The following is a 23,982-nucleotide window of genomic DNA, read 5'->3' on the forward strand; positions in this document are numbered from 1 at the left end:
CCCCGGCATAACGAAACGTATGCGGCTCAATAGAACGAATGTGCTAATAAAACAAAATATATTTAAAAAAAAAGGAAACACGAATGGCAGTGTGCTGCGCGATGGACACGACTTTCAAAAAAAAATTTTAATTGTCATTAAAAAAAAAAAAGAATCTTCGTGTTAATGCTTTTTTTTTCTATGTACTTTATGTTCCGCTATCGGAAAATAATGAACTAATGTCTTGAAGTGATGAGGAAACGGGCGAACAAAACATCCGGGACACCCAAGTCGTCACGACGAGTCGTTCTTCTGCACGCTCGCTGTTCGATGCCCTTCGGTGCGTGTAATTAAGTACCAGAAATCCGTGACACAGCTCTTCATTCCATCTCGCTACGTTCAGTCACGCGAGCCATCGCGATTTGATCTAACCCTATCCAAATAATGGGCACAATGACTGGGATTCGGACGCGCGTCAGACATACCTCAGACGTTCGTCTATCACTTACAGAACATGACAAAAAAAAAAAAAAAAAATCGCCCGCTTATTTTATATTTGTTTTTCTTTTGTCACATGCTGTGATTACGAAAGCTATGTCCCACGGGTAGGGGACGTGTTGGTCGAGCCATGTACGTTTCGCCCGAGCGTTGAATAGTTCCCTTTCAAAAGCGTCGATTTCTGGGGACGGCATTTTTTGAGCGTGCATTTTGACCATGCATTGACTACCGCAGCGTCGGCGTTCGGGGAGTTCTCGGGTCCAACTGTATTTGGCACGAGAATTGCGTCAGCGCTCGGCGTGAACTCGGATCCAATCACACGCTCCTCCCGGGAAGCGATGACCATGGATGGATCGATGGGTGGATGGCAGAGCCGTATATGTAGAGAGTTTGGTCAATGGGAGGTGCGGGCAGAGCCAGGGCGTGCATCAGATTCGGAAAGAGGGCTTGGCATGCTCTCTTGACCAACCCGAAGCCGAAAAGAATCCCCTAGCGGTGGTAGCGAGAAATCGTTCTGATCAAAGGTCTATGTTCGTAAATGGTTTTAATAAGCGCGTAAGAGTGAAGTGTAGTAACTCTTTGTGGTTGAAAATAGGGTGCACGTGTTGTTTTGATCATGATCGTGTAGAAAGATGCAAGAAACGAATGCGCCGCTCAACTCTGTTTTGCTCGGACAGAGTGTGACCGCTCGGACCGCAGATTCCCGGCCCTCGGCGCCTGACGTACGGATTATGTCGATCGTTCCGCTAGTCGCACTCTTCCACCATCATTTTGGATGAGCGCGATTGAAACATCACGTGTACCATATTTTCAGTCATCGAGAGTTACTCTAATGCAGTTATCAGGTTTGTTTCTCGCGACCACCGCCAGGGTATTATTTCCGGCTTCTGGTTGGTCACATTCGAATTTCTGAAGACACCCTGGAACACGCCCAGCCCGCTGTCGGCCAATGACGCCTCCTCATTTGTCTCCTATACTTCCCAACGAATGGCCAAAGTCTCTACATATACGGCTCTGGTGGATGTATGGTAACGGCTGTACCCTCTATATCGGGCGGTAGCTTGCGCCACCTAGCCTAGTTTTAAGTCAATCAATTCTCCCTAGATATATGGCGGCCGCCAGTGTTGCTTGATGCACGTTTGAGAAGGGTCTATTGACTCTCCCTTCCCGTGGTCCAACGCACTCAGGTAAGCAAAGTTCGGTGCGCGAATGTGCTAACACGCCGCGATTCCGCAGCACGCGGAGCGGAAGCTCAGCTTGCAAACTTTCAGATCTGACTTTTGCCCGTTTCGATTTGAGCGGGCATTGTACCGGTGTGCATTTGTGTAATCACTACCGCGTGACACACGTTAAAAACGCGCGCTTTAGTCTTTGTTAAGAAGTCTCTCACGACCGTTGTGAATAACGGAAATCTGAATTAATTGATCGCATCATTTTCCCCCAACACATACGTACCACTTTATATGTTGTTGCGCCTTCGTATTAATATTTCGGAAATTATGTATATTTAAGTTGATCCTGCGCTGGTGAGGGAGAGGCAGAAACTTGTCAAGCAACACCCGAGTCTCTCTGTTTTGTTTTTTCTGCCTAATTTTTTTTAAGTTACAAAACAAAAGTCAATTAAAAGACATACGGTTAGCCGGAAGTGTATGGTTGAAATGAGAAATAGCCTACGCCTCGCGGATAAACGAACAAAAAAAAAAAAAAAAGAACGGAAAGTCAAGCGACGAGGGCCGCTCTCTCGATGCCATCAGAGAGCAAAGAGTGAGTCAAGAAACGCGGCAACTTGCGCGGTCCGCTTCCGGTTCTCCGGAGGGAAGGCGGCCGACGGACGACGGCGAGATAGAAGGACGCCTCCACTCGATACGGCCGTGACTAACGCGCCACATGGGCGACGAACGACCGAGGCAAGCATCTTGTCGTCCGGCGACGGCAGCGAGCATGACGCGGCTGAAGGAAGGACCGACTTCACGCGTCATGCTGCCGAGGCTCTGAAGGCAGCCCTCGCGCTGCTAATACCTCATACAAAAGGCAGTGTGCAGACACTTTCTGAAGCGTTGAAGCAACCATGCTTTCGAACATGCTTGAGACGCAGCTAATTCTGTCATCATGTCTGCACACAAACACCCCTTCTTTTGTATGATGCAGGACCAATATGCGACTGCGGCTTCAGAGAGAAACTCCTCCTCATACTCTTTTACATTTCTTCGCACAATAACGATTACTACCAACTGGCCGCATAATGCCATAATTACACTTCGTCTCACCCTCTTTAATGACCTCTGGGCGCGGGGGGTACTGTAATTAATAAATAAATTAACGGAAAGACGCGAGCAACATTACTCGTCAAGGTGGGTACGGATGCAGCTGGAAATAAAGGCCTAGAAGCTCGGAGCCTTAGCTAATAATGCGCCGTTTGAACGTCAAAAAGGAGTGCTGCGCTTGTCGCACTAAACTCGTATACGTTGAGCGCGACATAAGAGCGAAATTGAGATTGCGTTCCCTCCACGACGTATACACGAGCTGCTCAACAACAAATATCGTGGGGCAGGTTATCTTATCTCGCCCGTGTCAAATGACCGGTGTATTTCGGTCTTCTACACTCTCTCTCGCACCCAAGAATCGTGCTCAGAAGAACAGCTTAGATGAAAATGTTCGTCGAACAACACGCAGAACACGCCCAAGTTCACGACGGTGCGGCCAAGCGAACACAGACGCTGCAGAGCTCATGCAAACATCGAACTGCAACGCCTCTGGCGAGAAAAATATAATACTTTTAGGTCGCGTTTCGATTGCTCACGAACGCTGTGAAAGAAAACGACGCGAACGAAACAGTTGAAAAGAGCCGCCGAGAGACTGATGGTTAGACGCGAAGCTCTCAGTACAAAACTTCGGCGATGACAAACCAATGCCTTGTTTGAACAATCTCTCGTCGTCAGTGGCCCATCCCTACACTGGGAACGAATAAATAAAACAAGCCCGAAGAAAGAACATCTAAACATATCCGCATAGTTGGCACGTCAGCACCGCGAACATGCGGCATTAGTGTTTTGCTCTGCGTGGTTTCACACAATCAGTGTTGGGAAGTCCTTAAATACATTCTACTTAAGGTACTACTTCCAAGTAGGTTTAGAAAACTTGTACTTTACTTGCAGTACGTTCTCTGAGTATATGTATTGTACGAGGAAAGTAGAACTCCCGATTTCAAAGTGCATTCCCCAAATTGGGTCTTGTTAATTGTGTATCACAAAATGATGCTTCGTCAACTGTGAAAAAATACTGGGAGGGACATTCTACTCTCACCATAAGCGCGAGCAGACGACGCATCGCTCTGTTTGTATGGGGCGAGGCCTTCCCGCAGCATTTCAAACTCTCACACTCCTCCACGAGAGAATCGCATGAGGAAGCTACGGGGCTGCTTGGGTGCAAATCAGTGCAAGCGGCGCCAAATTCAGAAGTTGGAGGGACTCCTGAATTTGGCGCCATTTCCGAAAACAACAACTTTTGGGCCACTTGCTTTATCCAATATTCGCCCCAATTACCGAAAATGACTTAAAATGACTTACCAAAAATTACTTAAAACAATGCAAACCAGTTAAAGAAAAGAAATATAGGGGAAAGAAAGGGCATCACGGAAGATTGTAATAAAAAGTACTGTACTTTACGTTGAACATACATTGTTTATAGTGCTTCAAGTACATTGCCCCCGGTCTACTTACTACTCTGCTTGAAGTACATAACCTCTCATTTACTTTACACTTTACTTTAAGTACCTTCCAGAAGTACTTTAGCTAAAACTGGAAACAATCACCTCAAAGTTAGTATCGCACGCGCTTAAATGACGTGGAGAGTGTACAACAATACGCACTAGAAATGTCTGCGCAACATCTCAGTCACGCGACTGTTTATTCTACTAGGAAAAACCGCAGGACTTTTCAGCTCAGAGGATTCCCGCGTAGTGCGGTGGCGGCCGCAACAGCACGGGGAACGCCCGCACCATCAAAGGCTTTCGCATCAGTGGCTTCCGGCTTTCGCGCGATAGGCGCCGCAGGAATCCCAACAGCCGCAATGACGACGACAAACCCATCTGGCGCACAAACACCTTCGCAGCGTCCCCGCCCCTCCGTCGTCAGCACCCGGAGGATCATCCACGGCACCACCCCCCATCGACGAGGAACCTCCACGAATGCGTCCTTCGTTGTACGTTTCCGCCTGAGCTATGATGCCCCGTTCAGCCCCAAGCTGACAGTGCGGGGAAAGTTATGCTCTCACCGGAACAAATCAACCGCCTCCCTGTTGCGCCTGGGTATGGGGAGGGAGCGTGATCACGTGACGAAATATAGATGCACGATTGATCAGCTTAGGGGTACGTGTCGAGCGCATGTGCGCGGTTTAGAAGGGCTTTGGCGCTTGTCGATTACGCTCGTGACGGAGACGTTAGCGCTCGCCTCACGCCAAAAATTGAGAAAAAAAAAATTATAAGCTCGGTGTGACTGCGAGAGCCGCGAATGCTTCCAAAAGGATTCCGGATTTCCGACACTCGTTTTCGAGTTCCGCCCCCCATTCATTGAAGGCGGGCAAAAATACTTGAGCCGCCGACCATCACGCTCGCGTTTCCGAGGTTATTTAACTCGAGGCACCAAGTTCGAGTGGAAACAAGAATTCTTACACTGCGTGAGGCTGCGTGGCTCCACTTCTGTCGAAATTCGGGTGCACGAAAGTAAAATGGTCTAACATTAAAAGGTACTGCACGTCGTAACACATGAGTGTTTGAGTTTGATAAGAGGACGGGGGTTGCTTCACGATAAGGCTGAACACAATCATGGACGGAAGTCGTTATGACATGCGCTATCGGCGCCGGAGACCTTGGCGTTCATTATCAAGTCACGCGAGTAGGATGCACACTAACTTAACAAAGCGAAATAAAAGCTTTCATCATGAACCCGTCGGCTCAGTTGTCGCAACCCCCCCCCCCCCCCCCCCCTATGTCAGCTGTCTCTCTTATAACGGCAAAGGAAGGCTTCTAATGGTACTTTTCTTTTAATTACGAAGCAACGCAAGCGTGCGATGCAGTCAGGCAAGAAGTCAACTTCTTCATCAAACTCTTCGGTTCATTTTATAAACTATATGCTGTCGTCAGGTTGTAAAGCAATCGGTCTATTCATTGACTAAATTAATATGCCTCTCGTGCGAAACAGCGGTTTAGGTTTGCAACTTTCACGAGTTAAGCTTTGCCCGGATCAACTTTCAATCGTGCCATAAAAATAAGAATGTTAAAATTAATGATATGACTCGCCTACGCCTCCCCTTTTAAAGTGCGTTACGGAATACTGATGATACACTGCGCGTTTAAATAATGATACCACTGCTCGAGGTCGACAACCAATAATTCATACACCCGCCACACACCATAACTTTATAGAAGTAGATTTTGTGAGAATCGAACGAAATCGTCGATATTATGTGACGCTAAACAGCCGCGTAACGCCCACGCCATGAATACATAAACGCGCTTATGCTAACGAATATATTACGTGCACTGGAAAAGGGCAAGCCCAAAGGGACAGGGAAACGTCCCATTTTCGAGAATATCAGTTTACTGAATATTTTTCTCGCCGGTTGTGGGTCCGTGCTACTTTAGATAGACCACTTGGACAGCTTGGTGAAACGGACCAGCAACACTTCCTGTGTGGGCGAAAACGTTGCTTTGCTCTCGCCTCGGCATTGGAAGGTCTTCACGTCAGTCATTATCGTGTTGTTGTTTTTTTCTGTTTTTTTTTTATTATTATATAACAAGTTTTGTTAACGGAAGCCTATAATCTTTAAAAAAAAAATAAATAAAATGCGAGCGCGCATTTTCTTTTTCACTTTGGCGGGGAAATTTGCGTCACGTAACCTGGAAAATAATATGGTTTCCCCGCTAAATTTAGCGCGAAAATTGAAATTACGTGACCCAGGCACCAAGTCGGTTTCCCCGCTAAATTTGGCAGGAAAAATTGATAAAAAATTGAGGTTGTTCTTCGCTCCTCGAAACGACCGTTTAATGTCTCGTAAACAAATTTAAGCAATCGATCCTTACATACCGCATTCCATAATTACATGACTATGTAGACAAAGGTCGCTGCCTCTTATTTATTCACTTATTCTTGGCAGACGCTACTTTTAAGTTCGCAATTTCGGCAAGCATACACAAATTACGATGAATAATTAAAAAAAAAAAAAAAATACCGCGAAGGGGCTGCCGTAAAATGATCTCGTCTTCCATTCGGGCAAAAAAAAAACGATACAGAAAAAAAAAAAAAAAAAAAAAAAGCGGGCGAAGACAACGCGACGGAGGAGCAAATTGGAGAAGTTGCGAAGCCGCCAGGACGGTAAAAGATTGCACAGGGCGTCACGGGTTCATACATTTTAAAAGCCAGACGGTATTACTTCAGCGGGCGTACGAATTTCATTTCGAGGAAGCGAGGAAGAGGATTACGACGCCCCCCCCCCCCCCCCCGCCCGCCCGCCCCCGCCCCCCCCCCCCCCCCCCCCCCCCCCGAATCGAGTCGAGTGTAAAGCTAAATAAACAACTGCAGACGTTGCTCCAAAAGAAAACCGCAGAGCGATGCGATACGGACGAAGGTGTAATCTCGGCGGGGGTCGCATCAGATGACAGTTATAATCCTATTACACAGTGATGCATGAAAAACTCGTCACACGGGGGCGGCGTGAGGATTAGTATCCCGAAATCTTGCGTTATTGAAATATAGTTAGGGCTGAAAGACACGCGCACGTACGTCATGTGAAGGATGCAGGGAAAAGAGAGCCGGCCTCTGTACAAATTTAATCAAAGATAAAGTGGTGTTGTCTTTTTTTTTTTTTTATGCTTGAAATGGGGGTTTTTTAACAATGCCGCCGAACCCCGAAATATAGTCCGTCCATCGGATAGTCCGCCCGTCCGTTTGTGCATTATTTTACACATACACGTCAATTTCGTTTTCTCGCTAAATTTAGCGGCAAATTCAAGACTTGCGGTCAAAACATCAATTCAGTTTCCCCGTTAAGTTTACCGGAAGAAATCGATCTCACGTGACCTATACAACCATGCAGTTTCCCCGATAAATTTAGCGGGAAAATATACGTCACGTGACACACCAATTCCCTCACCTATTTCCTATAACGCATTTCATGCAATATAAGACTTTGAAGTAAAGGTCGCTGCCAGTTTTTCTTTACTCCCGTAGTGTTCAGTATAGAGGCTGCACTTCGTACATGAATGGCACACTCGCGTGCACAAACCGAAAAAAAGCACAAAAGATAATAATAAAGAAGAAGAAAGCACGCAGGTTTAGACGCACATAAAAGTCTACGATTGAAAGTTTCTGGATATTGTACATACATGTACGCACCACAGCGATATAAAGGCGCTGCAAAAGTGACGGACCCCGCAGTAGCGTGTGCAAACGCTGTTATAATAGTGATGCTTCATTATTCCGTGACTCAAATCAGCAGTCTTGACACGATGCACTACATACGAACGCAAATCTACGACGGGCACAACACACATATAGGAAAACGATATGGTTACGATAAGCAAAGCAAGGTTTCGAGTTCACATAATGCTATAAAAGTATCGAAATACGTATTTGGTAAAATGGCATTGAAAGAGGTTTGCATGCGTGCGATCGAACACAAAAAAAGAATGGACACATACCGGTATCTATCCGAATCTAGGTAGGTGCTCGCTGGCATCGTACCAGCCAGTACTTCTCGGAAAGTCTCGAGACACAAACGAACAAGAAAACAGCGTATGAAAAAACGTCGAGCTTCTCTATCTCGCTCACTGCAGCTGGAAAATCCCCGTCGCCGACCTCCCCGGCGTGCACACTGCACAGGACAACCTCCCAGACGGGGTCAGGCAGAAAATGGCGCAGGACAGAAGTTCAAGGGGACATAATGCGCGTTCGTGAGCGATGCGGTGGATTTTCGGGAAGAATGAGGCACTTACGTGGAAGCCCAGGGGAAGTCAAAGCTGACTGAGAAAGTGAGAGTGGACCGAGTATTACGAAGCGGGTGAAGGTCGTGGGTTCGTTCGCCCCTAAGCTGGCACTGCTGTGGAAGCTACCTGCTCGCTGGGCCAGTCGTGCACGTAATGAAGCTCCCGCCTGTACCCACGCGTAGGGAGCAAGGGCAGTTGATGAAAAGGAGACGGTTGGTTGGAGGTAGTACGCGAGGGGCGGACAGTGAGCTGACGTCCTGGGGCGGAAAACGGGAGCTCCCTCCGAAGGGCAAGCCCGGCGGTCCTTAGCGCTCAAGGTTGTTTTCGCGGCAGTTCGCGGGAGACCCAACCTTGCAGGAGATTTACGTGTAAGCCGCCTTCAGCAACGTTCTTCGTCAACCTGTCCGACAGCAGCAAAGAACTTACGAGCGGAAGGTGAAAGCTCGAGGGCAGCGGGAACGGCGCGGTAAGCTACTACAAGCTCGGGCTCACGATGCTCGATGCTCGATCAGGAATTGATCGTTGAACGTGAAGATTAGTTTTAATGGTCGAGGCTGTAAACCTAGTAATCATTTCCGGAGGCAAATGTCGATCATTCGGTTCGGGTTAAAAGGCGAGGGTAGAGAGGAAACTGCTTTCAGACATACAAAAACACAAATGCCAAAAATCGCCAAGGCATTGATTCTTCACCATCACGAGGAGAGGTTAGAACACGGTGTAAGATTATCTTACACCGTGGCCCGTGGGTTAGAAACAGGCAGCGCGAGCTCCGAACACGGTTTGTGAAAAGTCCACAATCTGACTTCCGCTGTCTGCGATAAACCACGTTTGATAAAAACAAACAAAAAACTTGTTGGGGCTTTACGTTGCAAATCAACTGAGGCCATCTGCGACGCCCCAAACTCTCGTACAGACGCTTTACACACGCGCCAGATTACAACCGCCATTGCTGACCTTCTCTTGTCTTACCGAGATATCGAGCCACTGAAAAAAGCGTTGACGAGCCTCCACAGAGGACAATGCTGAGGAGAAGGACACAATAGAAAATAAAATGTCAATAACCCGGACTGCTATGGTAATGATCAAGTAAAGTAAACGTAATAAGAGGAAAGAAAAACTCAAGGTCGTTTATGGCGGCGCCCATGCACAGCTGCTGCAAAGCGTCTATGGGGGAAGGGACCGCCTAGGGTTTTAGCCCTTCACTTTGAGCTCCGAAAATAGGAACGTAACGTCTAATGGCGAATTCGCGTGGTTCTTTGCTGCGGCCTGATCGGGTGGTTCATTCCGAGGGCGCCTCTCCCTCTCAGAGCGCTCTTTGGCACTCCGTGTGTAGCCGTCGGAGTGCGGAGTGGGGCAGGCGTCACGTGGTACTTGGACGGGGATCACGTGGTTTTGTTGACGATGGCCGGGAGTGGTCTGTGGTTCGGTGGTGGTGTGCGGGGTACGGCATGACGGCGGTTGATGTGTGGTTCTACGAAGTGCTTGTGAATTCGACGGTGCGAGGATTACGACGGACGGGACGACATTCCTTTGCGACCGTAACAGAAAAAGTCTACGTGTGAAGTATTCCCAGTGCTTTCACGAGATCGTTCATCTCACGGCGGTGAATCCGCTAAGCCTAACCGACGAAGAAACAGCTCGCAGGGCTCGCCGCTGTTTTACCGGGTTTTGTGGTCGCTTCAAGACATTTTCAGGTTTGGCAAAAATGCGTTCAAAGGTTTGTGTTCTAAAATAAAGGGAGAGCCGAATATAATGCACTGTGATTTTGGCCACATGGCGATGCTTGCACGGTATTTCGCCGTGACAAAAATGCGGTTTATTAACAGTTGACAACTCTTTCCGAGCGTTGGCTTTCGTTCCGTTCTGCGAAAATCAATTCGCATACTGCCGTTTTCTTCTTTTTTTTCCTTTTTTTTTTTTTACATGTTGATGCGTAAACCAATTTACGTCCCAACACTTATTTCATCACGTTGCGAGCGTAAACTTTGCTCAGTCGTCCACCGTACGCTGTAAGATCGTGTTGTTTTTAACGCATTACCAATGTCAAGAAATATGAATTCCGTGACTGGTCTGAGAATCTCGGAGCGCTCTGAAGCCAGCAGTTGTGATCGGCTGAAAAGGATCCCGAGCAGCTCTGGCGGAGTGGAGGGGGCGCTCTGCTGAATCGAGGTCAGAGGAGAGAGGCGACCACGCGAATTCGCCATAAGTCACGAGGGCAGTTGGGCATCCGATCGAAGTACAGTCGAATGCGCAGACTATACTATAAACGGCTCATACCTCACTACGACTTCATTTTCGCGAATAAAAAATCGCCAAACATCGATCGCGTCAATATTCCTTCTCATGATGCGATGCGGGTTGAGCCCCAACGGGGAAATTTTCTTCCCGAAAAAATTGGAATAAATCTCTACTTTTCCCTATTTGTTAAATAAAAAAAAAAAATAAAAAAAAAGGAGAGCTAACATTAGTCAAACTTCTGGACGACTGTCCATCTAAACTTCGTGCCATCAAGTCGATGTGCTCTCCCAGTGCGGAAGCAGCAAAGTCTCGCGTTTTCATTGCACTCGTTCAAACAATTACACGAATTGGAGCGGATAACGTGCCGGAAAAAAAAAAAAAAAGTTCCGAAAGGCACAAAAACTAAGAGAGGAAACCACCCCAAAAAACGGAATCGACGTGTAATAAAGTTTTAGCGAAAGTCCACACTGCCATTCGCACACTACCCATTTTAAAGCCGGAGCCACACTGCTCATACAAGGTACGCTGTGTTCGCTGTTGAGACGCACGGCCACGCCTCAAAGCAAGTTCGAAGCACTTTTGTTTCATACAACAGTATGCTTGAAACATCGTCTGTGGGCTGTTTTTGTAGGACCAATGGACAAGACCCTTCTGGTCGTCGCCACACTAGTCTCGGGGGGGATTCCGGATTTCGTTCCCGAGGTGAAGGCGCGTTTGACAGAGGGGGCGTCGTAAAATGACGCCCCGTCGCGTGCAGCGATCTTTTCACCGACGAGATGTCCCCCCGCGGCGGCCACTTGGGCCGACTGCTCGCGCGTCTGTGCGGCCCGCCGCCACGTCCTTGGCTCTATCGCGAGACAGAACAAGTTACGCGTAGAGTCGTCGGTCAATTATTGCGTGGCACTCCACGGCTCATTTCGGCTCTGCATGCCACGAGCTTGCTTGCCGTCTCAGGAAAAAACGCGCTTGTTTATCGCTCGTAAGAGACGAACTCGCATCTTTCATATGGGAAACTCTGAAGGGCGGGTCCTCGGCTCTCGTAACTCGCGAATCGGACCCCTATTGTGCGAAGTATATGTTTGTTTCATTCACATACATATGTTTGCTTCAGACAGTGTTTGCAGAATGTCTTTGGTATAACGTGGTAGCATGGGGACCGCGGCTTTAATGCGTGGGACAGTAGTCCCCGAGGGAATCCATACAGTTGAGAATCAGATCGTGAACCTTTTTTCAGTATCCGCCGTATGCATATACCACTCTACCGATCTTCAGACCTAAAGTCGTGACGCGAAACGCTGTCACCTCACTAGGCCGTTGTTGCCTAGTGAGGTGACACTGTTTATATCGGCGAAGGAAACACGGCAAAAAACTAGGGATCGCGCGTCACACGACTTTAGGTCAGAAGATCAGTAGAGTGCTATGACCAATGACCTACGAGCCGCCTCGGTAACTCCGAGGCGAGAGCGCTGGCCTACGGATCCCCATGTGGCGGGTTCGAAACCCGGCCGAGGTACCCGAAATCTGACGGAGGCTTATTGCGGAGGAGGCGCCGTGTAACCGAGCTTTCGGTTGCACGTTAAAAGATCCCCTAGTGGTCCAAATTAATCCTCAGTCCTCCGCTGGGGCGTGCCAGATGCCCGTCGTTGGTTTGGCGCGTAAAACCCCCAAATTTGACTTTTGGCCAATGACCTACGGTACACGCTCTCTGTCGCAAAAAGAAAGAAAAAAAAAAGTTTGACATTAAACGTGTTAGCGGGGTGTAAGAGAGAGAGAAATAGAGAAAAAGAAAGTCTCGTTGTTTTTTTTTTTTTTTTTTTTGCGCGATCTTTTCTCGTGCTTTCCCAGTGTCGCAGTTCGCAAAACGACGTCTCGCTGCACCGCTCAAAGTGTTTCCTTTTTTTCTTTTATCAGGATAACTCTTTTAACTATACAATTTTTTAAAAATAAAAATAAAGAAATTGCGAAAGCTACATTAAGACGGTTTGTGCAGTTGAGCTATACGGCCAGGGGGACATAAAGAGGGATACTTGTGACGATAAGTCGATTTACTAGCTAATATTTGTTGATTAACTTTCTTTTAATTATCAAGGATAGAAGCATCGCTCCAATCAAAACCTTGCTGAGCGTCACTAAAAACCACTAAACAAGATGATCTTAGAAATATTTGGAGCGCGTGGTAAGCCCGGCGGTGTGCTGGAGGTATCACCTGTGCAACGGGCGCAATGCTGGCCGGGTGCGAAAGCGCGGATGATAAGAGACGGAAAGAGCGCGCGGAAGCGTTTTGGCGCCCCTAGTCTTGCGCCCCTTTGCACAAGCGGTAACTTTAGCGTACCACCATCCTTCCCGCGCGCCACAAATCTTCTTAAAAACTCAATGATTTCGTGGGTTTCGATGACGCTCGGTGAGTTCCTGGTTGGAACCATATCTCTAATTTCAATCATTAAAGCGTTAATTAACCACTATTCGTTAATTAACCAACTTATCCTAACGATTATGAGGAGAGGGTGTCTCTGCTTCTCGCGCAGGGCTTGCAGTGACGTCAAAACAACGCCGAGTTCTGATTGGCTTTGATGGAAAAGATAGTGGGTCAGCCAATAAGAGTTCGGCGTTCTGGACATCATCGCAACCCCTGCGCTGAAAGCAGACGAACTTACGCTACGCATACCGCTATATCATGCCCCCTTGACCCGACCAAAAAAGAAGAAGAAAAAAAAAAGAAGACATCCCAAAATGTTAGGCACACTCATTTCCAATTTATTAGCGTCATAAATGCAGATAAATGGCGGCATCCGGACTTGCCACTTCATTTCCTTGCCTGGAGGAAACCGCCAACCCACGGCAGGCGCCGTCCCGAGCACAAAGCCGAAACTTTAGATAAGCTATCAGGACTTCCAAGAGTGCGAAACTGTGCGATGTGCGATGATATATTATTTGGCGGTTACTCGCTTTGAAACGAACGACCTCGAGTAATATTCGTGTCCTAGCATGAAAAGGGCAAGGGGGATGATTACTTGCACGAGCGTTCCATGTGCTAGCCACTGGATAGATATTATGGATGTAGTGAGCGTTACTGTTTGCCATTCACGTCGGGCTCTATTTGGTAATACCATATTTGTTTACTAAGAGGAGACACCAAGCGAGGTCATGAAGCTTCCTGAGGTACTTTCGTGAGCGATATGAAGGTGAACAGCCCTCTTCTTGTTTTTGACGCTCCTGCAAGTTTTGGAACAAGCTCTATTCCAGAAGAGGGCTAGAACGCAAAGGTTGGACCCCCAAGCCACGTATTATTTGAGACGTTGACAGTTAATATAGCTTTAGGAAACCGTAAAACAGGCAAGAAACCAGGTAAGGTGTTCACATTCCAATGCCGGCGGGAGTACGCGCCGAAAGCAGCGCAACTGTGAAAATGTGTGTATGGTTATTTTACCTTGAGTCGAAGTATCAGAGCCATTCACCAGGCGCACTATACTCTGTTTCACCTTATGATGTACCGCAGGAAAGGCTACCAGCGCGAGCTCCTTGCACTGGGGCATATCTCGGCGGCACAAGACAAAGCTATGATCTCGCGCGTCTAGCCTTCGCTGCGGTACAACATAAGATGAAACGGAGTACTATAGACTCGTCGAACACAAAGTTCCCGGAGCGCGCCGATCAGACTTGCATGACAATGACGCAGGGCTTTTGTCGCCCAAGTCCAAACCGGCGCGCTCCGCGCTTTCATACTTAGTGTGCAACGCTGTCAAAGCTACTGGCGCGAGCGTAGGGCTTGATCTCGTTGATTATTTGCACGCATTGTCGCGCAAACAAATACCTCAGATGAAGCCACGCGCTCGCGCCAGTAGCTTTGACAGCGTTGCACACTAAGTATGAAACAGAGTATAAAGCCCCACAGGTTGCCTGTGTTTGCACTCTTGCATCGTGAACATCAGGTTCTCAGGCGACAGATTTAGTTGGACTGATTTCGTCATTTTCCCTCTCTACAACATCCTCCCGCTCGGTAGAGCGAAACTATTTTCGGATTCCTATTTACCGTTCACGCCTAATCGAACCTCATCGGCCATTGACTTCGAACGTGATCCCCCGGGCGGCTGGAACAACAAACTCTAGCGTTCTCTCGCGGGTGCTGCGGAAACGGTGGCCTCGCAAAGAGCGCTGCCGCCGGAGCGGCCAGCCAGGCAATCATACACACACAGAGAGAGCGTGGGGAAAATAAAAACAAGGGTTCCGCAAACCGGTTTCGCCAGATTCGATGGCGGCCGACACAGACAACAGGTCGCCCTAAACGGCGTTCCAGGTAGACACGTAACCTTTCAGAACGGCGAATAACTTATCCGAGATCGCGATGGAACCCATCGCGCGACTCTGAGAACCGATGGAACTCGGCGTTATAAACCAGAGCGCTCAACAGAGATCTAAGAAAGGAGGGTAGTACGTACGACAGACGAGCTCTCGTCTGTCGTTTACCTGTTTCTTTAATCCGTTTTTTTATTTCCTTGCGCCTTTATTTTCATATTGAACCAGTATCAATTCCCCCAGTTTTCCAACACTTCTTGAACTTGGTGATTTCCCGAAACCTGAGGTAGTCCGCAGCACTTCTTTTGGGTACATTAATAGGGAGGAAAGACGAGAACGTAAACTGTCGCGTCATCGCGATTTAAGAAGCGGCTGTCACGTAGAAGAAAATGAACCTTTATGAGTGAAGATGAAGCTGAGCGAAAATTCGTTTTGTTTTATGGGTGTGTGAATAACGGTTCGAACCGAATAGTGCTGCATGATTAATAATAGCCCTCATGGCACAAGGGAAAGCCACGACATACGAGCTAGCTTAGAGTATCGAAAATTAGGAATGACGCTACACTATTCGAGTCGAAGCGATATTCGCACACCCCCTACTCAGTTTCCTTCTAAATCGTCCAGGACAGAACGGACGAAGCTGGCGTGAGCTGGGTGCGGCGCCTGTATGCGATATCGGGTGTACGACTGCGAATAGTCTTTTATCCCGAGCGATTACGGAACACCTGGTTGATAGTTTCCTACCAGTCTACTAGGATCATTTCCCGACGTGGACGCTACCTTATAATGCTGAGGGAGCCATAAGGCGAGCTATTCTCGTCCTTCCGAGTTTATTTTCGTCATTGTTAATCTCAGGAGATGCGCTTGCTCCGCACAGAACCGCGCGAACAAGGAAACCGCAGAGTAGAAATCAGAAGAATCAACGAAGGGGCGTCATGGGCCGGGCAAAGGTAATACGAAAAAAAAATGCGTACTGTAAGGGGTTCTATTCAGAACGTTTATTACGATGTTTCTAACCAAAACCTAAAAAAAGAAAAGAAAAAAAGCCGGTATACTGGGAGAAATTTACGACTGAGTAGATACTGAGTTTAGAGAGAAGCCCCCTGAAGTCCCTTCGTCTTGGCCGAGATTCCTCGCCGAGTTTGGGGTTTTTCCAGCGCGGTAACAGGCACGAACCGAAGCGCAATCAGCGCAAAGGCTGGCGTAAAAAATGAACGAAAACAAGCACTCGCTGTTAGTCGGGTCAGCAGGCATACTGCCTGCCAACACGTGAAATTGGGAACAGGCCAGCACGGGCCGATCCTCGGCGGGACCTACCCGGATCCCGCGAAGGCGCGCTGATTCTCCGCATCCTGTTCTGCGTGGCCCAATTTTGTCGTCGATCGCGCGTAATCCTTCGGCCGACGAATGTCACCACTCCGACGAACGCGATACCGAACACTCGCGTGATGGCCGTTCCTTCTTCGCACGACTTCAGACCCGCAGCAGCGCGCACGGGGCCCACATTGCGGCGAGGCGACGCGGCAGAAGCAGGACGACCCAGCGGCACGGGCGAACGGCACTCGAGGCGAACGCGTCGAGCGGGCAAACGTTCCGTCCGTTCCGCTGGGAAACGTTGGATGGGAGAAGGAGGCGACCACAACGATTACGTCACGGAAAGTCCACGTGACTTCCGGTGAGGAGCCCGCCCACTCCGCCGCGACGTCACACCGGAGTCACGTGCACTTCCGGCGTCGGCGGCGGTGCGAAGGGATGGGGAAAGAGGAGGAACGCTGGCGAGTTGTTCGTGCGTCGAGCCCGTAATGCCGGCTGCGCTTGTTTTTTTTTTTTTTTTTTTGTTTTTTTAAATCTTAGGGCAATATCAATCGCTGAGCGGCTGAGCGCCTCCTCGCAGGACTAAACAGAAACCGCATTCGTCGCATTTTTTTCTAGATAAGATACCCTCGCGACCAGTTTTGAGAACCGAACTTGTTCCTTTGGACGTCGGACTCAGCCGGGGAGATATTTTCAGAACTTGGTTATCGCAGCAATCTTGAAACTTGAACGAGTAGCGAGAAAGGACTCCTATCTGATTCTATCTCTCACCGAGAGTTGGACGATGGACATTTGTTTCCAAAGTAACAGTCAAGTGGCACCGCGTTTTCTACACGCCGGAGACACCATTAGACGAGGCGGGAGTTTGAAACATAACCTGTCATATATATCCACCCCACGCACTATAGGCAACTTTTAATAAATCCTAACACCCCGCTCCCCGGGGAAAAAAAAAAAAATATTTTGTAGTTTATGGTTCATTACCTTGTGCAGCAAATTCATTTCATCGGCATATTGCGTGTCCCGAAAGAAAGCTTCTTTGAGGCCCATGAACGACGCGGCTTGCGCGCTACGCGCTTGGACGGTCCGCGACCTGTTCACTGTCTATTTCCAGAACCCCATCAAATTTCTCAAGTCTTCTCTCATAAAATTCCAGCCCTGACACGATGTGATCGCTCCATTACACCGCAATCCAGAATGACTTACGCAATTCCTCCGGTTCAATTGCGCCTCAAACCAGTTTTGCGTGGAAACCAAGAGCTGACGATTGAGTCAGTCACTGAAGGGTGATCAAAATGCCCAATGCGTTGGGAGATACGAATCGAGAAACGAAAGCAGCAGGCGAAAAGCTCCCCTTCCGTTGGAAAGCCTGCGTGACGCAACATGGCTGCCATCGAGAGAGCTGGAAAGTGTAGACAGGCACCGAACACTGACGAAAAAAAAAAGAATGTAATTCCTGCGGAACTTTTCATTTAAAACGCCGCGTTATTTTACGACATCGTAGTTGGACAGAGTAACGCATCCGAGTGAAACGTGCATTGAGCGAGAGAAAGGAGGGGAAAATATGATAAGAAGTAGAAATAAGAAAAATGGTATGCGGAAGACTGGCTACAATAACCAACAAACTTCCACAGAAATGAAATAGAAACGCGAGAGAAGAGAGATCAGCGTCATTGCTTCCGAATTCCAGCGTTCGCAGTAAAAACCAAACGTGTCACAAACACACAAACCAAAAAAAAAAAAAAAAAAAGCCCGGCAAAATTTGTTTGCAATCTCCGATTTAAGCTCGAAAAGGGGGAAAGGGGGGACCCCTTTTACAGGTATATACATGCCTATACGCACACAACTAGTCATCCGCCAAAAATGCATACAAAAAAGGAAGAGAAATCGCCGATCTTGTGCACAACTTTGGCAAAACACGAAACGACGCCCCCCCCCCCCCCCCCCCCCCCCCCCCCCCCCTCAAAGCGCGCAACGGTTCGTGCAGTTTCGCGCGTCAAGACGAATGTTCCGCGCTTCTCGCTCCCCTTTCAGCGCTCCCTCCCTGGTTAGATCGACGATGGTGTGAACGTCGACCAAAAAAGAAAAATGCAAATCGATGGATGAGAAGCCAAAGTAAGCGCTACAAAAAGATTTGGAGAGCTGAATAGAACGAAGTGGGGTTCGTTGGCCGAACGCGCAGATGAGTGAAGAACTGCCAAAGCTACAAGCGCAAGTTGCTCATGTCTGATCGCGCTATGGAGCGCTGGAAAGGGAGATGTGGTGATCGCGTCGCTTCTCCCAGAGGCCGAAAGAGGTCCCATGGCATTTGCGCCCCCGTGTCACTCACCATGGTATCACACATGTCCGTATGCTGAGAGCAGCGTCACAACGGCAAAGACCAGTTAGTTCTTTGGAAATCGGGCTCTAAACGAACTGGAGCAGCCAATAAATATAGGGTGGCATGAAGGGATTTCCGACGCTGTAAAACGAGCCGGAAAAAGCGGCGCCTTCATGCAGTAAGCTCGAACTCTCGCCGAGTGTGCACTGAGCGGGTCAGTTTTATTGTGTGAAATTTCAAGGCGTTGTTGTCTTCCTGTAAAAAATGGGAGCAACAAACTTGCAAAAGTCAACGTAGAACGCGTTCGCAGACAATCGAGTTCGCGACGCTATTACAGGGGTGGAACTCGTGAAACGTACTTGAGAGCAGCCATGGGAGCAGCTGAAACAGCTGTTTTGGAGCAGGTTGGGAGCAGCTAAAACAGCTGTTTTGGAGCAGGTCGAAACAGCTAAAACTACATTTTGGAGCACGCTAGGAGCAGCTCAGATTAGTTTTCATTGCATTTCAGCTTGTGTTTCACACAAGCACGGAAGCAATTTCAATTGTGCTTAGCAGCACATATGAACACGAGTGGTTAGGAACTTCGTTAGATGGGATACCATTGTAACGGATGCGAAAACTTGAAACTTTGTGAGCCTTAATGATAACCAAAAGGCAATAACCACATGCTTCTGAAGATAGCGTCCTTGATATTTACTGAGTGGCTTTCAGCTGTTCAAAATCCAAACCAGCACTGCTTATCGCAAAACCCACACGTGCGCGACATAGTAATTACACGTGCGAACCACGTGACGTGCTTAAGCAACGGACGTGCAGTTGCGCGAAGGAACAGGGAAACAAATTTTGAGTTTATCCTATCGTGCAACTCAATATCGAAGCAGCAGACTACGATTAACGGAGTTATCATATTCGAAGCGATAAGCTGGAGCATGGTTAAAGTACGCCGAGCAGATCTAACGCTCGCGTGAGAGCTGCTGGCCGGCAAGATTTCGGATCGGACCGTCGTTTCGGAAGTTATCAAATCACGATTTATCTTGCGGGAATGCGGTTCCAAGTTCTAACGATGAAGTACTGAAAGGAATATTTTGCTCAGTTGTTTTCATCTGGCTGACGTCCGGACCCCGGGCCGCAGAGCCCAAAACAATCAGACGCTTAACGACTCGATCTCCCCTCGGCTTGCTTAACCGCTCATGGTTGAAGAATAACAATCTAGTAGCAGGTGGTGTAGTGGTTGAGATCAGACCTCCGATTTCTTTCGCGCGCTTCAAGACTCGGGATACACAGGGAGAATAAAGAGAGCAAAGTATTGCTAGGCCGACCAAGCTAAACGCGCTCATTGTTGCCAATCGAGTCGATAGAAACCGAAACCAAGACAAAACACTTTTTTTGGCGCACGTTTTGCGATTTGGTGCATAATGGCGCAAGGTATTGGCTGTGGCGCAGTTTCCGCAACATGGCGCAGAATGGCGCAGACAAATGCGTAGGGCACAAAATGGCGCAAATGGCGCAGCCGTTCCATCCCTGTAGCCCACATGTGGCACCATCTCCCGATAAACGCAGCGAGTAGACGACGCACTCTGTTAACAAGGATGGCGATCGGCTACTGCGCCTGCGCGCCACTAGCCTCGACTGAAGAGCTCTGATCTCGTCGCGGGTTGCGGAAAGTGTTGCTGGACGGCGGAAACGATCTACGAAAACTTCCTATTATACGGAAACTGCTGTCGCATTGCCGCATTGCCGAACTCTCGTTGTGTAAAAATTCATCCATCCAGTGTGAGCCTTGTCACCGAATGTAAAGTGCATAAAATCCAGGTTAAATTTTTTTTTCCCGTTTTGTTTGCGACAAACGAGAAATAAAAAACTGTATATGTATTGTTTTTTATGCAAAACTACGGGGAAGTAGTGATAAGCTTAATTATTACCTGAAATGATGCATCGGATGAGCACATTCCACCACTTGTATATTTCATAAAACCCGTTTACGTCTAAGCAAAAAAAAAAAAAAAAAAAAAAAGAAAACCGTAATATTCAACGATTGTAAATACTATTCGCGACTCCAGCGACCTACAGGGGGCGCCACCACCAAACAAACATGGCGGCTGAGTCCAGGTCGCGTCGGCTTGGCCGGGCCGCCTGAACAGGTGGCGCGTTCAATTTAACGGTATTATTATTTTTTTTTTAATACCCAATTTTATAGGTATTTGAACTGAGACGGTTAAGTTTAGCCGGTGCACATAAACTTCCAAAGCATAGTTTTGTTTTTCCGGTGGTTTTTGTTCTTTTCATGTCAAACTTTTGTCTCGGAGATTTCGTTCAAAACCGAAACTATAGGCTACGGAGAGACGGTAATATACTAATTAGTCTTGATCATCTAAGGAAAGCGGCGATGACTACAAAATTGTTCCACCGAGAGTAATTTTCAGCTAACTCGCATGCCTCGACCATGCGACTTATCTGCCCGCGAAATCGAGCTTTTGTGCGCATCCACGTTTAAGAGACGGCTCCAGTCGTCTACTCGGCCAACAACAAAGGCTGCAGGAAAATTACGAAAATTAAGCAAGCGCTTCTTGAGCCAAGGACCATGTTAACCCGCCGGCGCCCCACTAAGCAGCTGATACTTGTATCTCAATTCAGGTTTTGCTGAGTAGCAATCGAGAAGTCATTTTGACGAGCGGGTTATGTATTATATTACGTGCTATGTCCCACTAAAGCGATATTAGTACATTCTTCGGCTTAAAATATGAGCTCAGTCGACTATCTATTAGGTGAACTGCTGAATAAAAGTATATTTGGCGGGCAGAGAGATGCTACTTAAACTTAGCCAAATGGTTCTAGCCGACAGCACGGAGACAAACTGAAGAAAGTCTTCATCGGAGATTCACGCAGAACCTCTCTGCATTGAACTTTGCTTCGAATCTTGAACGGAGAAGAGTATTTTTTGTGGCCGGTCAACCTGAGCAATGTAGACGTATATTGCTGCTGGCTTCGACAGGGGTATGATATAAGTATTGGAGGCGCGATAGATCAAAATGCCGGGACAGCTTCTAACGTTGCGAGACTCGTCCCCGACCTTTTGAAAACAGATAATTTCCCTGATGAATCGAATGCAGCGAGCAGGTTTTCCGGAATCAAGTAATTGGGAAATCAGCCCAACTCCTTCAGTGTGGTCCAGAGGCTTTTTCGGCGACAAGCAGCCAAGATGAATAGCGAACGCACCGACCGGCGTGGGTGGCTCAAACTTGAAGCTAGCCGAATATAACCAAACTCAAGAAAAGCAGCTACCGAACCTTCGCATTCATTTGACTGCAACATTGGTGTTCCGTCCAACAAAATGCCTCGTCTGTCGCCCTCAGTCCATTGTTCTACATCCTTATAAAGAAACCACTTATCAGTTACCAAACAATCGTCCCTTTAAATGTGATTCGAGACAGGCAAGAAATCAAAACGTTTTTCCGTGATTCCCTTCCCATCCAAGAAATCGAAAGCACGCGACCGTGTGTTGTGGAGTAAACGGGCTTTCAAACACGTGATGGAAGGAAACAATATATTGGGGCTTCACCACACTAATGAACACTCAGGCAAACTTAAGAAATTTTCGGACCTTCGTGAAATTACGCTGTTCGCCACCGCGCCGACAACACGTGTCCGCGAAAGCCGCCAGAGACGCGGAGGGGCGCGGAGCAACCTGGTCCGGCTGGTTCCCGGTTTTCCCGCTTGGTGGCGTCCGTTTTGCTGGAGTCGCGAAAAGTCCGTTGTAACCCAAGAACGCTGGAGAAGACAAGGGGAAGCCTCCTTCTCTCTTCAGCGTTCCGTCTGCTTCCTCCTCCCCGACCTTCCTTTCCCTCGCCGTACCTTCTCGAGTTGCAAATGAACCGTCCAACGGAATCTCGGCCGCAGCGGTAAAAATCCCGCGTGGGACGTCCCAGGCCCGTGTTGGGAACGAGATCGGAAAGGACTGGGTTGGTAGAAATGATAGGCCGCGTATCCGCCGTGAACTTACACAGCGATGGGCTTGTCCTGCGGGTGATTAGTTCTGATGCAACATCATGGAAAGCCGCACGACATTTATTTAATATTTATTTATACGTTCCTCTTTTCTTAACTGATATTACATTTTTTTTTTTTTTTTTCGGCGGACGCGCGGTCTGCGGATTCTAAAAACAGCCTTCGCGCATAAATTCGCGGCTGCCCGTTCCAATCTCGCTCCCAACATCTTATCGCGCCCGGGACGCCCCACGCGGGATTTTTATCGCTCCGGCCGGCGTTCTGGTCGGTTAGCTCGCAGTACCGCACCCTGCACTACATCGTTGGGAAGGCCAGCCAGTTTCCCAGCCAGTTTCCCTACGACGCTGCTGTTGTCTCGAGCACCGCTGCCTGCCTCTATAGGAACTAACGTTATGGCGGCGTCGCGGACGCGCCAAAAGCTTTGTGAGACCACGGTCTATTGCCTCAGTGGCGCGTAGCTGGAGTTGGCGAATCATTATCACGGTTTTCTGGACAACGTTAAGAAAGTGTGAGGCATACATGTATTCGACATTTCAAGAAAAGAGACCAACGTGCAACGCTATACAACGAATTTTGTACCCGTCAGATTGAAGCTGGCAAGACAGGAACATCCTAAATTGCTCTGAACGGGAATAGAAAGCTAAACGTGACATGGAAATAGTCGAAAGTGTTCACCAGTGACCAACCAGGGCAAAGACAAAAGCGCTCGAGTGCGTTGAAGGTTGCACAGGGGACTACTTTCTTTTTGAGAAATGCGAAAATCAGGTTGCAGGGCTATTCTGGAGACAAAACTAACAATAAATCGTCAACGCAACAAAAAATCTCTATTTCTCTCTCTCTCTCTCTCTCTCTCTCTCTCTCTCTCTATATATATATATATATATATATATATATATAACAGCGAGAAGTGAAAGGTGGCACAAAAAGTACGCATTGTATTCATTACCATGATGATAGATGCTAAGACCGTAAACCGACGAACAAGACGAAAGCTCTTAGGAACTGCAGATAACGCATAGTACGCCACGCAACGACACGAATCAATCATCGCTATCGCCGTATCCCCGAAGGCGGGTAGTTTCCTTCGAGTCGTGCTTTTATCACCACTCGGAAAGAACACCGACTCCAAGAGGTGCAGTTTGCACGCGGGCAAACACATTAATCTATAACGGTCCGCGCCGAACTCCCCTCTCGACCGACAAGGAATATAGGCACTCAAACGAGGCCCCCCTGGTCGTGAAAAAAAAAGCGACCGAAGTCACGCGAGCACGACGTTTTTCAAGACTGCGAAGCGGGACAGGAACGTCGTGGTGTATAGACGAACGAAGTCTGACGAGCTATCTGTCTTCATCAA

At 48.1% G+C, this 23,982-nt stretch overlaps 1 protein-coding gene across 3 annotated transcripts in view; it reads right to left on the reverse strand.

Moving 5' to 3' along the window:
• LOC8033158 (protein draper) overlaps positions 1–23,982 on the reverse strand; it is an 85,184-nt gene that overhangs the window by 37,858 nt on the left and 23,344 nt on the right. The window contains exon 1 of one of the 3 annotated variants that reach the window (XM_042286078.1): positions 16,307–16,628. The exons of 1 other annotated variant lie outside the window; for it this stretch is intronic. The gene's annotated coding sequence lies outside the window, so the exon portion shown is untranslated. Of the gene's footprint in view, positions 1–16,306; positions 16,629–23,982 lie in introns of those variants that run through there. One more of the 3 variants, XM_040221007.2, reaches the window with a different exon arrangement.

Source organism: Ixodes scapularis, unplaced genomic scaffold (genome assembly GCF_016920785.2).
Source record: "Ixodes scapularis isolate PalLabHiFi unplaced genomic scaffold, ASM1692078v2 PGA_scaffold0__279_contigs__length_252992795, whole genome shotgun sequence".
NCBI lineage: Eukaryota > Metazoa > Arthropoda > Arachnida > Ixodida > Ixodidae > Ixodes > Ixodes scapularis.